A 17,400-nucleotide genomic window follows, 5' to 3' on the forward strand; every position below is an offset into this window, starting at 1 on the left:
GAACCGATGTCCTCTTTACCTCTCTGATTCGGATGTTGACTAGCGGATGTCTTGTGTAGAAGGGTTGTTGTGCCCTAAAGGTAGTTTAGATCTAGGGTTGTTGTGCCCTAGGTTTAGGTTTTTCAAGCTTAGGGTTCAAAGTTAGGATTTTTCTCTCGAAGGGAGTCTCTATGTTTCAAAAGCCGTAGTCTAGGATTTCAATCTTTTTTTTTTTCAAATGACCACGAAAAAGAGATTTTATAAGGGCCACAGATCTGTTGGAAAGGATAACTACTAAAAGCTAGGGATTTGTTAGGTGTAGAATGGATTACTACTTAAAGCTGGTGATTTGTTAGGTGTGGATCATAGGATTGGACCATGGATTGTGGTGGTCTATGGTTTAGGGGTCTACTGAAATAGTGTGGTCCTATGGGTTTAGGAAAACCATGGAATTTGTCATTTTTAAAATCGGGTGTCTACACTCGGTCGAAAGTTTTCTCTCATTTTCACTTCTTTTATCTCTCTATAACAAGGTGGGGACCTGTACCCCACTCATTTGTACTTTTAATGTGTGTGTGTGTGTGTGTGTGTGTTTGTAGTAAAAGAGAAAGAGGTCAAGGGAGGCGATTCCAAACCGGCCTTAGGCCAGGGGGGCATTCCAAAGTGATATAAGAGGGCACACATGCAAGCTAGCCCGAGCATGTCTCGGACCCATGTGAGGTATGTCCCGCCTCACGACCTTAATTCCTCTCGCACCGGTTGGTACACTTGCCCACATCTACTTTATGTGGTTCTCGAGAAAGAGATCTCAGGTCCCTAGTCCATCTCGAACTCAAAACCATGCCACCAGGTCAACCCGACCCGAAGGGTGAGATCGAGGCACCTCACCATCTTAGCGACTCCATTGGGGACACGCTACCCCATCATTGGATCGTTCTTGTTTGACCTTCCTTTCTTTCTATTTTTGCTCACTATACACACACCTATCTCTGGGGTTGCTTAACCCCTTCATTAGAGTCAAGGGATTTTTGTAATCTTCGTACTTGTTAGTCTTCATTAGGAATAGGTTTCACGAACCTCATTCCCGACCTTTCTCCTAAGCATCGACCCTGTGTCACACTCCCAGGTCTTGACTTGGAATGAGGCAAGGATGGACCAACAAGTCCCTCGCTCCCTACGTCCATGCATTGACGGATCCTCCTCCAATGCACCTTACAGTGGTGGCACACATGCCACTACACATAGCACACACCCTGCTATGTCCCACCACACATAGCAAGCACCGGCAACTCACTTCCCGTCCCACTACTTGGGGCAGCCCAGAGACTACCCCTCCCTCTCTCGCGATTGGCTGTTCACCTACCATTCTCTTGCGGGTCGCCGAGAGGCTACCCCTCATTCTCTATCATCGCAGGCCCCTGTAACAGGTTGCTCGATACTAGGAGGAGGCTGCTCTGAAGCCACCACCTCACACACACCCACCAAAGCTACCGGACCATTCATTCTAGCTACACCTCGGGGCAATCCTCAGGTTACCTCGGGACACTGTCAGGGTTCTGGCCTTCTTGGACTTGGCCCTGCACCTCTTTTGCATGCACACTGCACCACTCGGGGCAACCCTCTGGTTATCATGAGACACTGTCAGGGTTCAAGTCTTCTTGGACTTGGCCTTGCACCTATTTTGCATGCACACTGCAGCACTTGGGGCAACCCTCAGGTTACCTCGGAACACTGCCAGAGTTCAGGTCTTCTTGGGCTTGGCCGTGCACATCCTTCTCACGTACAGTGCACCACTCGAGGCAACCCTCAGGTTACCTCGGAATACTGTCAGGGTTTAGGTCTTCTTGGACTTGGCCTTGCACATCCTTTGCACGTACACTGCACCATCCGGGGTAACCCTCAGGTTACCTCGGGACACTGTTAGCGTTCGAGTATTCTTGGACTTGGCCCAACACATCCTCGTGGCAACCCTCAGGTTACCTCGAAACACTATCAGGGTTCGACTCTTCTTGGACCTAGCCTTGCATACCCCATGCATATGCACTGTACTGATCAGGGTAGCCTTGTTGTTGTGCCTACCCGAGCACACGAAGGGGAACCTCGTAGTCCCCCCTCCCAGCACATGCTTGCTCACTCTGTGAGGGATGGTCACACGGTCATTCTGTCACACATACATGCTCACTACACAAGGGATCTTGAGCCCGAACACGTGACTCGAGCCCAGGTTGACCACCAAGTCACCTGAAGTCCTTCTGTAGAGGGTACACATGTGCCAATCCCCCCACCGACTCAAAGCACACCTGTGCAACATACACACATGCGCAGATCCAAAACTTCCCCTAGTTTTGAGGGAGAAGAAGAGGACACCATGGAAGACTTCTGTGCTGAAGACGAGAGCCCTATCTTTCCCCTAACTCCCCTTGATGCGGATGTTGCTGGAAAAACATTGAATGAGGAGAACACTGGTTAGATGCCTCGATCTCGCCTCCCCGGATCTAGGTGATCCGGTGACAATGTCTTGGGTTCGAAAACCTGGGACTTGAGATCGCTCTCTCCGAAACCTTGTCTAAGAACAAGAGCAGGTAACCAACTAGTGAGTGAGGAATTTTAGATATAAGGTGGGGACCAACCTCAATTGGGTCCGTCACTTACTCGGGCTGACTCGTGTGGGCACCCTCTTAGATCATGATGTAAAGCCCCTCAGCTGCTTTAGCTGGTTTGGAATCGCCTCCCTTGACCTGCAATCTCCTTGCTTTTCTGCACAACACTTATATGGTTAATTTGCAAGACAAGTGGGCTGAAGGGCCCACCCTTCTCTTAAGGCAATGCACAATCGTGTGGCTAAGAATGTGAGACGTTAGGGGGATGAAGTGGAATGCTCGAACGAAGTTCAAAAAGAAAATAACACTTGATGAAGGGATGAGACTAGCATGATAGCTGGACAGTGACGACTCGGAGTCGAAGTAAGACGGACATGGTACTTAGGACCAGCCTGACGGCAATACTACTCAAAACTGAAGCCGATATGACAGTGCTAGACTGAGTCAACCCTACGTCAAGTGAGAAGAAAAGAGAGTGAAAAGAATGAATGAGACGACGAAGAGATAGAGTCCCAACGGTGCTAGGCGTTGCCACCTGCTACCGTGGAGTAGGAGTATTATGAATCTTGGACGATGCTTGACACTACTGCTCAGGACTAGAGGGTGAGCAATGAACTACGAATGGTGCTAGGCATCACCATTGGCAACACAACAAGGAAGCGTGCCCCTATAAGGGCGGCGACAACCTTTTGTGAAGTGCACGATGATAGCCATTTACAAAGCGCGAGGCGATAATTCTCATGAAGCACAAGACGATAGGCATGGGATGCATGGGGAACTGTGATGAGCACCAAACACACAAAGGAGGCTCATAGACAGCAATGGACGCCACGTGCGTGAGGGAAGCTCGCGGATTCTGATAGGCACCGCCCGCACGAGGGAAGCTCGCAGATGGCAATAAGTGTTGTTGAGACTCTCGGGGGAGGTGATAGGCATCACCATCTGTGACAGGCGTGCATCAGGGGGAGACCCCTGCGGGCGGCAAGAAGTTTCGCCAACTGTGTTCTTCACTGAGACATCGAGGATACTATTACGGATGGCGATGAGTAGCGTTATCTGCAAGCCTCGCTGGGAGATAGAGGTGGACGAACAGAGGGAGAAAAAAACTCGTGCATGGTCCTGTCATCACTATGCGTGACCTGTGGAACTAAAGGACAGGCATGCACGACACTGCCACTATCATGCATGGCCTCTGCGAGGAGCTCAGACGAAGAAGAGGAAGAAGAAAGAGAGGAAGAGAGAGAAAAAGAAAAGAAAGAGAAAGAGAGAGAATATTTACCTTGAACCTAGGGGTACCGGTCCAAAAGATTCTCTCACTCTACTCTCTCTCCAAACGTGACCCAACAATGAGAAGAAAGAGAAACTTTATTTGGTAAAAACTCTCTCTCTTGTAAAGGGTTGAGTCCTTCTGCGTATAATGATTATACGTAGTACATATAGAATTTGCCCCAAACATGGGTGGATTGATCAAAATTAAACCTAATTGCTAGAAATTAAGATTTAATTGAATTAAAAGAAATTAGAAAATAGGGTGCAAAATGTCAGATTTTCCCCTTCCTAACAATTTGTGGAATTTCAGAATAGTCCCTATGCTGCCCTAGAACGTGCATAATTTTTCATGGATGATCTGGGGTTGTTTTAATGCCCAGTTGATCGAAAGATGATTGTTTTCTTGTAGGGATCAGCATGGTGATTGATTTGATATCAACTTCGAGCCATGGATCATGTTTTTAAGGCATGATCATGTGACTTAAAATTTGAATGAATCTTGAATCTTCAGATCGATAATCTGTTTGTTCCTTGATGTTTTTCTGTGATTTCCTCGCTGGATCACACTGAGCATGCCATCACGATCGCAGGGCAACAAATGCAGCTCGATTTTCGAACGAAGCTTTTACAACTTTGGAATTTTGGTCAGAATCTGAAATTCTGGTGACAGAATTGGCAGTCACTTCATCGGGTTCGTGTGTAGAATCCGACCGTTTATCATGTACGAGGTTGGGGTCAGAGATAATCGAGGCCTTATGCACACGATGGAATTAGCTTCACGTCGATCGGGCTCCCGAGAGGCGTGATTTGGCCACTAGAGTGAGGCATGACGCTGCTGAATTTTCTGCACTTTCTTCATGGATTAACATCTTCTCTCCAGCTTTTCTTCGTGCTCAAGTGTGGTTGTAGGGCATACCATATATCGAAACGCTCGTCTTAATGAGACAAACGTGCTCACAAAATTTGAACACAATCCAACTTGGGACAGGAAAGATATGAACGTCAAAATTCACTATTCATGACTGTCCCTTTAATGGTGTGGAGTTGCAGGGTGACTGCACGGGAATAACGTGTAGCTCCTCCTGTTTTGCTCGTTTGCCTATAACGTCTTCTTGGAGTGTCCGTTTAAGCTGAAATTTGACCCCTGAAGGTTTTCAACCATGTTAAATCCAATGGTAGTGGTCCCACAGTTAATTGAGATACTAAAAATATAGCTCTAGTTATAGGGGTCCATTTCAGGGTGCTAGAGGTTGATTATGTCGGACCTATTTCTCAGTCTGCACTACCTTAGACATGTCGGAATGTGATAAAACTTGATAGGAGACTTTTGAGAGTCCTCATAAAGATCTTGACCAGTTCTGGGGCTATTTTGAGACTGTCGGGATTTCCACTGTTTGCAAGGCTTCTATTGAGTGGGGGCCCCATGATGATGAAGAATATCTTCCAACAGCATGCCCCATCAAATATTGTGCTTCGAGAGAATCAAGAAGTGCAATCATTCAGGAAATTTCTCGCGAGCTAGCCAAGGACTATGCGAACACTGAGGAGGTCCACGCATGTGGTGATTGGGATGCTCAGACGTTTGGATGCAATGTACGGGTCCATCCATGGAGACTTTAAGGGGTGAAAAACCTTTTAAGGGTCCTGTCGACGTCCTCACCCTCGAGGGATTATTTACGACTCTGACAGCATGATGATTTTGTAGGGACTCATTAGCCAAAATCGGGCCTACCTAGAGGCCAAGTGCTATGAACCTTTGGTCGACATTATTCATTGCTACACCAGGTTTGCTTTTTATGTTCAGGGTATCGCTGTAGGTCCTGTCTAACGGTGGGTCCACTCAAGGGCTTTTGACCTATCCCAAAAGTCTAAGCCTATCGACTAGGGGAATTTTTGCGAGGCGGCATCATGGGCCCCATCTTGCCAGGTCCAAATGATCTGGGCCTGTCGGCTAAGGAAGGTTTTAGGCGAGGCGATCTCATGGTGGGGAATAACCCTGAAGTATCTGGCAGGTTAGGCCCTAGCTTTGTCAGTTTCTTGCTTTCGTGATGGTCTTTAGCATTTTGGAGGGATCTTTCGGTCGTCCTCAACCTCTAGAACTCTTGTTGTTTGTTGATATCGAAGAGTGGGATATTGTATGAGGCTCTCACTCCCTAGATGAGCCATTTTGTGGTGTGATTGGATGGTGGAAGTTGAGGGTTTTAGGTAGACCTCAATGGAATTATGCTTGTTTGGCAATTGAGTGCTGGCTAAGGCTATGGTAGTGCGTCAACCTGTTTTATCGGTCCAAGCACCCTTTTGCGGGTTTTCACTTGAACACAAGGGAAGTGGCACTGTAGAGATGGTTGTCACCAAATTCCTTTTTTTTTGGGCTCTTTTACCCATGACGTGGTAGTCATGTCCACCCTTTTCATTCGTTCTTTCTCACGGTGCCCTTTTGGGGTTTTCACCGTGCCTGGGTTTTTGTTTTCACGAAACTCTTTTACTCATGATTTCGTGATCATGCCTATCCATCATTTTTATTCATGGCGTTCCCTTATCGAGGTGTACACCATGGCTATTTTTTTATGAAGGCGGGTTTAGGGTCTTACCTTAAGGACCTGTGAGAAGCCCTTTAACGTCATGCGACTAGGACGCGCACTATAGTTTTAGGTCATACAGCTGGGCCGTAGTGGTGACAAAGGGAAGTCTGAAGGGGCCATGGAGTGAGTATGGTGATGGTTTCGACTCACTTTTGGGGAGATAGCATGAGGCCACCTATGAAGGAAGAATGGTGGGTGAAGAGTGGTGACCCACTAGCTGACAGCGAGTATGGGTGGCGAGATGGCTCGCTGTTTTGTGACCATGAGTGAGACTCACTGGGGAATGATGGATAGTGTGCGAACACAAACGGGTCGATTAGGGAAGGCATGCATGAAGATGCACGTAAAGGGCGTGTGCGCGTATGTGGACTCACTGGGGAGGTAATGAAGGTGGTGTGCATATACGAACGAGTCAGTTTGGGAAGACGTGCATGAAGATGCACGTAAAGGCTGTGTGCACGTATGTGGACTCACTAGAGAGCTAGTGAAGGTGTTGTGCACACACAAACGGGTCGGTTTGGGAAGAAGTACGTGAAGATGCACGTAAAAGACATGTGTGCGTATGTGGACTCACTGGGGAGGTAATGTAGGTGGTGTGCGCACACGAACGGGTCAATTTGGGAAGACATGCATGTAAAGGGCATGTGCGCATATGTGGGTGCGTCTTTAAGGTCACGCCTCTTGGACCTGGGCCAAGCAGTTTAATTTCATGCGGTCAGGACGTGCACTATGGTTTAAGGTCATATAGCTTGGACCGTGGTTATGCAGTTTAAAGTCATGGAATTAGGACCATGCAGTTTTAAGTCGTGCAACTACACCTCCGCTATAGTTTAAGGTCATGTAGTTTGGACCACGGCTGTGCAGATTAAGGTCATGTAGCACAGATTAAGGCTGTGGAGTCTAAGGTCATGTAGCATGGCCCAAGGTTGTGCAGCTTAAGGTCATGCAAGACAGACCGAAGCTGTGCAGTTTAAGGTCATGCAGCACTAACGAAGGCTGTGCAGTATAAGGTCATGCAACATGGACCAAGGCTGTGCAGTTTAAGGTCTTGTAGCACAGACCAAGGTTGTGCAGTTTAAGGTCATGCAGTACGGACCAAGGCTATACAATTTTAGGTCATACAGTGCGGACCATTGTGTGGGTCGCCATGTAGGTAAAGCTACATGGGGGATAGGTTGTGGATAACAATCTAACTCCTTGGAGATAAAAATAGTTAAGGCTATACACAAGAAGAGAGCTTTAGATGAATATGGTGGCCCTACAAGGAATGGCAAGTGGAAGTAGGCTTTACTCAGGATTACAAGGAGCAGTGTGACTCCACAAGAATAATGATAAATGGTATGCATGTAACTCCACTGGGGGTGACAGGCCGAAGCACAGTTGTAACCCCACTGGGGGTTGAGAAGATGAGAATGACCCTAACTTCCTGAGGATGGTGGGTCGTAGTAGGATGTTACTTTCACTGGGATGTTGGTGTGAAATAGAACCATCGGGGATTGAAGGGGTAGGCACGACCCTTGCATACATCTAACTCCACTGGGGATCTTGATGAAATACACCTGGTGAAGAGGTGGTCCATTTCACAGTTAAAGTTATGCGTATGAACTATTTGTCGCACTGTGCATTACAGTTTTAAGTTCTTATAGCTCGGACTATGGGTATGCAGTTTAAAGTCATGCTGCTAGGACCATGCAGTTTAAGATCGTGCTACTAGACCTCCGCTATAGTTAAGGTCATGTAGTTCGGAGCATGGCGCTAAGCCTTTTGACGTCATACAATCAGAATGTGCACTATCGTTTAATGTCATACAGCTGGACCATGGTCGTACAGTTTTGAGTCATGTAATAAGGACTATGCAGTTTAAGGTCATGCAACTAGAACTCCGCTACCGTTTAAGGTCATATAGTTTGGACCATACGGTTTAGGGTCGTGCATCTAGACCATGGCCTTGGAGTTTAAGGTCATACAGCATGGATCGAGGCTGTACATTTTAAGGTCATGCAGCACGGACCGTGGTCGTTCAGTTTAAGGTCATGCAGCACGGACCGTGGTTGTGAAGTTTTAGGTCATGTAGCATGGACCGAGGCTGTGCAGATTAAGGTCATGCGGCACGGACCATTGTTGTGCAGTTGACCGTTGTGTGGGTAGGGAATAGAGCCATCATCAGAGATAGGACTCTCTAAGAGTGAGACCGTGGTGCAGGTGTTTGAACGTGTTTTCATCACCTTGGTCCTAGGTAGGAAGCAGGTCAATAAAGCTTACAAAAACAGTGGAAATTCCTGAACATCACAAAATGGCCCCAGAATTAGTTAGCAACGTCATCGGCACTTCAAAAGACCACCTGCTAAGTTTCATCGCGATCAGACATGTCTAAAGTAGTGAAAACAAAGAAACAATTTCAGCAAAATCGGTCTCTTGCACCCTGAAATGGACCCCATAACTAGAGCTATATTTATGGTGCATCAAACAGGTGTGGGACCACCGCCATTAGATCCAGTACAGTCGAAAACCCTTATGGGTCAAGTTTAAGCTTAATCGGGCACTCTAAGACAAATTTATGGGTAAAAGACTAAAAAGGCTAGGTCGCACACTATTTCTGTGTGGCCTCATTTCACCAAAAAACCATTAAAGGTGGTTGTTTTGACAGTCACGGGCAGTGACTTTCGGGGCCCATATCTCACTCATTCAGAGTCAGATTGTGCTCAAATTTTGTGAGCGTATTCTTCTCGTCAAGACGAGCGTTTTGATATATTTCATGCCCCTATATGATATCCAAGCAGGGAGAAAAGCTAGAGAGAAATTGTCGATTCATGAAGAAGTTGCAGAAAATTCAACAGCGACACCCTCGTTCGATGACTCAAATCACGACGCTCGCACCTCGGATCGATGCAAAACCAATTCCATTGTGTGCGTAAAGTATAGGGCTATCATTGGTCTAAACGCTATACATGATGAATAGTCAAATTTCATGCACGAAGCCGACGAAATAACTGAAATTTCTGCCGCCGAATTCCAGATTTCGGTCAAGACTTAAGAGTTGCGAAAACTTCGTTCAACTTCCAATTCGCATCCCTTTTGTTGCCATGCGTTAGTGCCCTACAATGAAGAAATCATAGAAAAACATTAAGGAATGAGCACACTATCGATCCAAAATTTCCAAGATTCAAACAAATTTTAAGTCTCGAGATCATGACTTAAAAACATGATCCATGGCTCGAAGTTGGTATCAAAATAATCGCCATGCCAAGCCTTACAAGAAAACAATCATTTTTCAATCAAACGGGCATCAGAGCAACCCCGGGTCAGCCATAAAAGGTCACACAAGTTCTCTGGCAGCGGCAGTGTCACACCATAAGAATTTAAAATACTGATATTCCTGAGATGTGACATTCAAAGCAAAGCAATTTTAGATATCTACCATGCATTGAATCAAAATCAAAACCCCCTGTTCTTTTCCTTTTTCCTTTTTTTCTTTTTTTTTTTCTTCAAATCTATATAAACTTTGTTCATAACTAATATTAACTAAAGGTCTAAACATATATAAATCTCTTGACAGGACAAATTTACCATGACGAATTCTTACAAGGTAACAAAAGAAAGTTTAAGCTCAACTACAATATCTTCCAAAGTTGATCCTGACGAGCACTCAATATGAAACCGCAGTTATCCTGACAAAAATGTTTACCATAGTTTGATGAGTTTGGCTACTCAGTAAGTGATCATGATAATCCTAAAAATAATCATGGTTGAAAGATATCAATATATTAAAAAAGGAGATCTATTAATAGAAATGCATCAACAGTTTCACTTTAAAAAATGCATAATTAAGTATAATTCGAATAATTGAAATACGTATAACATTTTAACGGCAGTGCATAATTCAAATGATTTCACAAAATACCCTACTGACGTCCCAAGTAGGTCATCTATATACCCCATCAGCATCTTGATGGGTCCACTTAATCCCTATCGGTGTCCCAAATATGTCCACTTAATCTCTGCAGGTCCACTTATACGTCACCGACGTAGCGGATAAGTCCACTTAATCTCTACGGCGTACAGGATAGGTCCACTTATACCTCACCAGCGAACTGGATGAGTCCACTTGCATACTTAAAGTATATCTAAATATCTTTAAACGTTCGAAAGCAGCAATATCATGTACTCAACATATCACTGAAATTATTAATATGAATTTCACTGAAACTATAAATAACAGTCACTTTCAATAACATTCCAAAAATAACCAGTCAAATATTTTGGGCTCAAATTCAGAAAGGTAGCATTTTGTAACGACATTCTAGCATAATTACCAATATATTATGTATAGAAAAACTCTTATAGAAATCCAAGAATACGGAATTATCACAATTTATGGGATGTCAATTCGAAAATAAACATTTCACAGACAATGCTATAATCAAAAGCAAAAAATATTAGTATTCAATTAATGAAGCAGTCATTTGCACATGAATTTTACAATGTCTAAATATTCAAAAACAGTAGAAAGAAATCTCACATTTTTATTAAAAGCAGAAAAATCAAATTTGTTTGTAATAATTTTACAGTATCTAAAATTCTCTAACAATAGACAAGAAAAATGAATTTATTTCTAAGATTATTTTCGAGACAATGAGGTCACTTACAGTTGCTCATCAGATTTGATTCACCGGAACCATATATAGGTCTAGACCATCAAAATGGTCTAAGAGAATCAAGGTTTAGAGTCCCTAAGCTTTACTTTGTACGGTTACTGCTCTCACCTTTTATTTTCTTCGGAGGATCTAACCCTTGTCGGATGGTCAAGCCCCTTGAAATTGCCGACTACATGGTAGAAGTAAAAATTATATAAGCGAAGGAAGACCTCATTATTAGGCTATTAAAAAGGGATGGTCGGAGAAGGACTACTCTAAGAGAAACATCAAACCGTGCTTTCCTGTTATCCTCAGAACTCATACATATATAAGGAATACAAGCGAGAGCAATTTTTTTTTTTTTTTAATGATTTACAATATTTAAAATTCCTAACAGTAAATAAAATTTCACAATTTTACTAAAAGTTTTTTTTTTTTTTCAAAATAATGAGGTCGCTTGCGCATAAATTTATCATGCCTAAAATTCTTGATAATAAGCTGAAGTAATTATTTCATTTCATTTTTAAAAAGAACGGATTATTTTTCAAGATAATGAAGTGACTTACCTAAAATATTTGAGAGGGAGCTTCCGATAAAAATTCGGCTAGAGAGAGGAGCTAACTGTGCTTGTAAGTGGGAGAGCGAGAGTGGAGTTATGTAAGGCGACGCCTTACCGTTACCCTATTTAAATCTTTTAAAATTCCTCCCCCTCATGTATGAGGTGTAGCGTAAATGTCCGCCTTTAACACATGAAAACCACGTCCACTAAAGGACGTGGGAATGCAGCAATGCTTAAACCAAATGAAGGTAAAAGCTTTTGAATGTAGTGATTGTCCCTAAGGACAATCATGCTCCTATGGACCATCACTTATTAAAAGTTTCTTCTTTTATTTTATTTTATTTTTTTGAAATTTTTGGATTATTACATTCTTATCCCCTTTAAAGAAATTTAGTCCTCTAAATTTGTGTACCTGATTACTGAAAAAGATAGGGATATTTTTCTTTGATTTCGTCTTCTCTTTCCCAAGTCGACTCCTCTTTTGAATGGTACTGCCATATTATACGGACCAAAGGAATCTCCTTGTTGCGCAATACTTGGACCCTCCTATCCAGTATCAAAATTGGTTGCTCAATGAAGGACAAATCCTTTCTGATCAGTAAAGGTTCATATTTCAAGATATGGGATGGGTTGGGCTAATATTTTCGTAGTGATGGTACATGGAAGACACTATGGACGTTTGCCAATTTAGGTGGTATGCCAAGTCTATAAGCGACACCTCCGATTCTCTTCAGGATTTCAAATGGTCTGATGTACCGTGGGCTCAGCTTTCCTTTCTTTCCGAATCTCATAATGCTTTTTGTTGGTGAGATCTTTAGGAAAACTCGATTACCTTCTTCAAATTCAGGATCTCTCCGTCGGTTATCGGCATAACTCTTTTGCGGACTCTGAGCTATCCTAAGCCTTTCTCGAATTAGTGTTATCTTATCTGTGGTTACCTGGACAATTTTTGGCCCCAAAAGCTTTCTTTAACCAACCTCGTCCCAACAGATGGGTGACCTACATTTCCTTCCATACAGGGCTTCATATGGTGCCATCTGAATATTGGCTTGGAAGCTATTATTATAAGCAAACTCAATCAGGGGTAAATGGTTATCCCAGCTTCCTGTAAAGTTAATGACACCGGCCCTCAGCATATCTTCCAAGGTTTGGATGGTCCTCTCCTATTGTCCATCAGTTTGGGGGTGAAAGGCAGTGCTAAAGGTGAGTCTCGTCCCATGGCTGACTGTAGCCTAGCCCAAAATTTAGAAGTAAATCGAGTATCCCTGTCCGATACAATACTGACCGGAACTCCATGCAACCGCACTATTTCCTTAATGTACAACTAGGCCAGTCGATCCAAAGTGTAAGTCGTGCGAATCGGTAGAAAGTGGGCAGCTTTGGTCAGCCGGTCCATAATGAACCAAATGCTATCATGTCTTGAATTTGTTCTAGGCAAGCCAGAGACAAAATCCATAGATGTGCTCCCACTTCCACTCTGGCAAGGGTCAAGGCTGCAACAACCCAGTGGGCCTTTGATGCTCAGCTTTTACTTGCTGGCATGTTAGGCACTTAAACACAAATAGTGCTACCTCTTTTTTCATATTATTCGACCAAAAGGTTTTCTTCTGGTCCTGATACATTTTAATACTTTAGGGATGTATCATATAACGAGAGAGATGTGCTTCTTCCAAGAAAGATTTCTTCACACTCTCATCATTCGGGACACAAACCTGACTTTTAAATCTTAGCAAATCCTCACTGCATATAGAGAATTCATCTCTCTTTCCTAGCTTCACCTCTTTTTGCAATTTTTATAAGCTGAGGGTCTTTCTTTTGTGCCGATCGAATCTGTTGGATTAATTGGGGTTCTGCCTTAATGTTGGCAATCATACTTACCACACCATTAATGGATGGAACCGAATGTCAATCCACTATTTCCTCTAACAATCTCATTTCTTGGATCATTAGATGCGCTAAGACTCCCGTAGATTTTCTACTTAGAGCATCGACCACAATGTTAGCTTTTCCTGAATGAGAATGGATTGTACAATCATAATCTTTTAAAAAATCCATCCATCTTATCTGCTACATATTTAAATCCTTTTGAGAGAAGAGGTATTTCAAGCTCTTATGATCTGTGTATATTTCGAATTGCTCACCATATAGATAATGCCTCCACATTTCAAAGTGAATACTATTGCAAGCAGCTCCAAGTCATGAATTGGATTTTTTTTCTCATATTCTTTCAACTGTCTGAATGCATATGCCACTACTTTCCCATATTGCATTAATACACAACCCAAGCCTTTATGTGAAGCATCACTATAAATCACAAATCCCCCACGCCCCTCAGGAATAGTTAAAATAGGTGCTGAAATTAATCGAACTTTTAGTTCTTGAAAACTCTCCTCACATTCACTTGTCCACTCAAATTTTACATTTTTCTGTGTCAATCGAGTCAATGGGGTTGCGATTCGAGAAAATCCTTCTAGAAATTTTCTATGATATCTTGCCAATCCCAAAAAGCTTCAAACTTCAGTCACATTACTTGGTTGTTTCCAATTCACAACGACTTCAACCTTTGAAGGATCAACTGATGGACCTTCCTTTGATATGACATGTCTTAAAAATGTCACTTGTTCAAGCCAAAATTCACATTTACTAAGTTTGACATACAATTTCTTTCTCTTAATATTTGCAATACCATTCTTACGTGCTGCTCATGTTTCTTCTGATTATTGGAATAAATTAAAATATCATCGATGAATACTACAACAAGTTTATCCAAAAAGGGCTTAAAGACCCGATTCATCAAATCCATAAATGCAACCGGTGCATGGGTTAATCCAAAAGGCAGGACTAAAAATTCATAATGGCCATACCTTATTCCGAAAGCTATCTTGGAAACATCTTCACTTTTAATCTTAAGCTAATGGTATCTAGATCTAAGATCAATTTTTTAAAACACTTGCGATCCTTGTAATTGATCAAATAAATCATCATATCTAGGTAATGGATACTTATTTGTCACTGTCACTTGGTTCAACTGTCTATAATAGATACACAATCTTATGGTCCCATCTTTCTTTTTAACAAACAATACCAGAGCGCCCCAAGGTGACACACTGAGCCTGATAAAAACTTTATCTAATAATTCTTCCAATTGTTGTTTAAGTTCCTTAAGTTCGGCAGGTGCCATTCTATAAGATGCCTTAGAAATTGGGGCTACCCCTAGCAATAATTCAATAAAGAATTCAACTTCCCTGTCAGGTGGTAATCCTGGCAATTCTTCAGGAAAAACGTCGGGAAATTCTCGGATAACCGGAGTGGTATCCAAATTTAGGCAAGAAAGCCTTGACACCTTTTTCAAAGGAGGCAATTAGCTCGAATACAGGGGATTAAATATGATGGGAAGTCTTCTTTGATACCATTGAAGTAAAATACTGGTTGATTCGGAACACTAAAGGTAAACATTTTCTTGTAACAATCAATACTTGCATGGTATGCAGAAAGCCAATCCTTGCCTAAGATTACATCAAAATCTTGAATTTCTAGGAGTATTAAATCAACCAACAGTTCCTTTCTTCTATCTTTATTACATAAGATTTGTACACTAAATTGGTGTCAATTGAATTTCCCATCGGTGTGGCTACCTCTAGAATGTATTCTAATTGTTCTGGTTCTACCTTTAAGTGGCATGCAAAGTGTGGTGACACAAATGAATGAGTAGATTCAGGATCAATCAAAACATGAGCTACTTTTTGGAAGATAATAAGAGTACCTTAGATCACTGATTTTGAGGCCTGAGCGTCTAGCTGGGTGATCGCAAATACTCTTCCATTCATCTGAGGCTTTTGAGCTATCTCTCCCTACTTTGGAAGCTGTTGTATCTATAGGCTAAGACATTCTCTAATCTAGTGCTCCAATTTTCCACATTTAAAACAGGCTCCAATATTCCAATAACAAGGGCTCGATCCATGCTTTCTCCCACAATTTTTACATGGCTCTATTGGGCTTTGAAGTGGCAAGGGCCTTGACTTCTTGTTTGCCCTTTCAAACTGTTGTCGATTAGACGGTGTGGGTCTAACCTGACTTTTCTGATTTTTCATCTTTTGGTAATCTTCGCAATCTTTTTCGACAATTTAGACTCGATCCACTATTTCAGCATAAGTTCTCAATTTTAAGATTGATATTCTGCTTCTAATAGCTGGTCTGAGACCCCTTCAAATTTTTTCACCTTTGTTGCCTCATTGTTAATCATATGTGGTGCAAACCTGGCCAATTCAGTAAACTTGGCCTCGTACTGTGCTACTGTCCGGTTTCCTTGAATTAATTCTAGAAATTCCATTTCTTTTTTGTCTCGAATAAAATCTGGGAAATACTATTCATTAAATGCCTCTAGAAATACTTCCCAAGTCAAGGGTTTATTTTCTTTGACCAATACTCCTTTTGCCATTCGCCACCAATGTTGTGCTTCACCTTCTAACATAAAATTTGCCAAGGCCACCTTCTTATCATCAAGACATTCCATTACCTCAAATATTTTCTCCAACTATATAATTCATCCCTCGGCTTCTAGTCGGTTTACAGCACCCTTAAAAGAAGGTGGGTTCAATTTCTTAAATAGTTCGATATTACTCCCACCATTTCCTGTAACTGACTGCTTGGGTGGATTGTTGTTTTCTATCTGATGTTGCATTAGAGCAACCATATTTTTCAAGGCTTTGTGAATTCCTTCCATTTTAGCTTCAGCTATTCTGGATCTTAACTTCGTCCCGGTCTGTACACACAATAAATGTGATTTTAAGTACATTCTTTTAAAATTTCCTAAGAATCTTAAACCTATCGCTCTGATACCATAGTTGTCACACCCCAAGAATTTAAAATACTGATATTCTTGAGATGTGACATTCAAAACAAAGCAATTTTAGATATCTACCATGCATTGAATCAAAATCAAAACCCCCTTTTTTCTTTTTTTTTTCTTTTTGTTTTTGTTTTTTTTTCTTCAAATCTATATAAACTCTGTTCATAACTAATATTAACATAAAGGTTTAAACATATATACATCTGTTGACAGGACAAAGTTACAATGGCGAATTCTTACAAGGTAACAAAAGAAAGTTAATGCACAACTACAATATCTTCCAAAGTTGATCTTGACGAGCACTCAATATGAAACCACAGTTATCCTGAAAAAATGTTTACCATAGTTTGATGAGTTTAGCTACTCAGTAAGTGATCATCATAATCCTAAAAATAATCATGGTTGAAAGATATCAATATTTTCAAAAAGGAGATTTATTACTAGAAATGCATCAACATTTTCACTATCAAATATGCATAATTAAGTATAATTCGAATAATTGAAATGCGTATAACATTTTAATGGCAGTGCATAATTCAAAGGATTTTACAAAATACTCTACTGACGTCCCATGTAGGTCACCTATATACCCCATCAGTGTCCTGATGTGTCCACTTAATCCCTATCGGCCTCCCAGATAGGTCCACTTAATCCCTGCAGGTCCACTTATACCTTACCGGCGTACCGGATGAGTCTACTTAATCCCTACCGGCATACCAGATACGTCCACTTATAACTCACAGGTGAACTGGATGAGTCCACTTGCATACTTAAAGTATTTCTAAATCTCTTTAAACATTCGAAAGCAGCAATATCATGTACTCAACATATCACTGAAATTATTAATATGAATTTTACTGAAACCATTAATAACAGTCACTTTCAATAACATTTCAAAAATAACCAGTCAAATATTTTGGGCTCAAAT

The sequence above is a fragment of the Amborella trichopoda genome, chromosome 4 (genome assembly GCF_054954075.1).
Source record: "Amborella trichopoda isolate Santa Cruz 75 chromosome 4, AtrichopodaSantaCruz75HAP2 v2.0, whole genome shotgun sequence".
NCBI classification, from domain to species: Eukaryota; Viridiplantae; Streptophyta; class Magnoliopsida; order Amborellales; family Amborellaceae; genus Amborella; species Amborella trichopoda.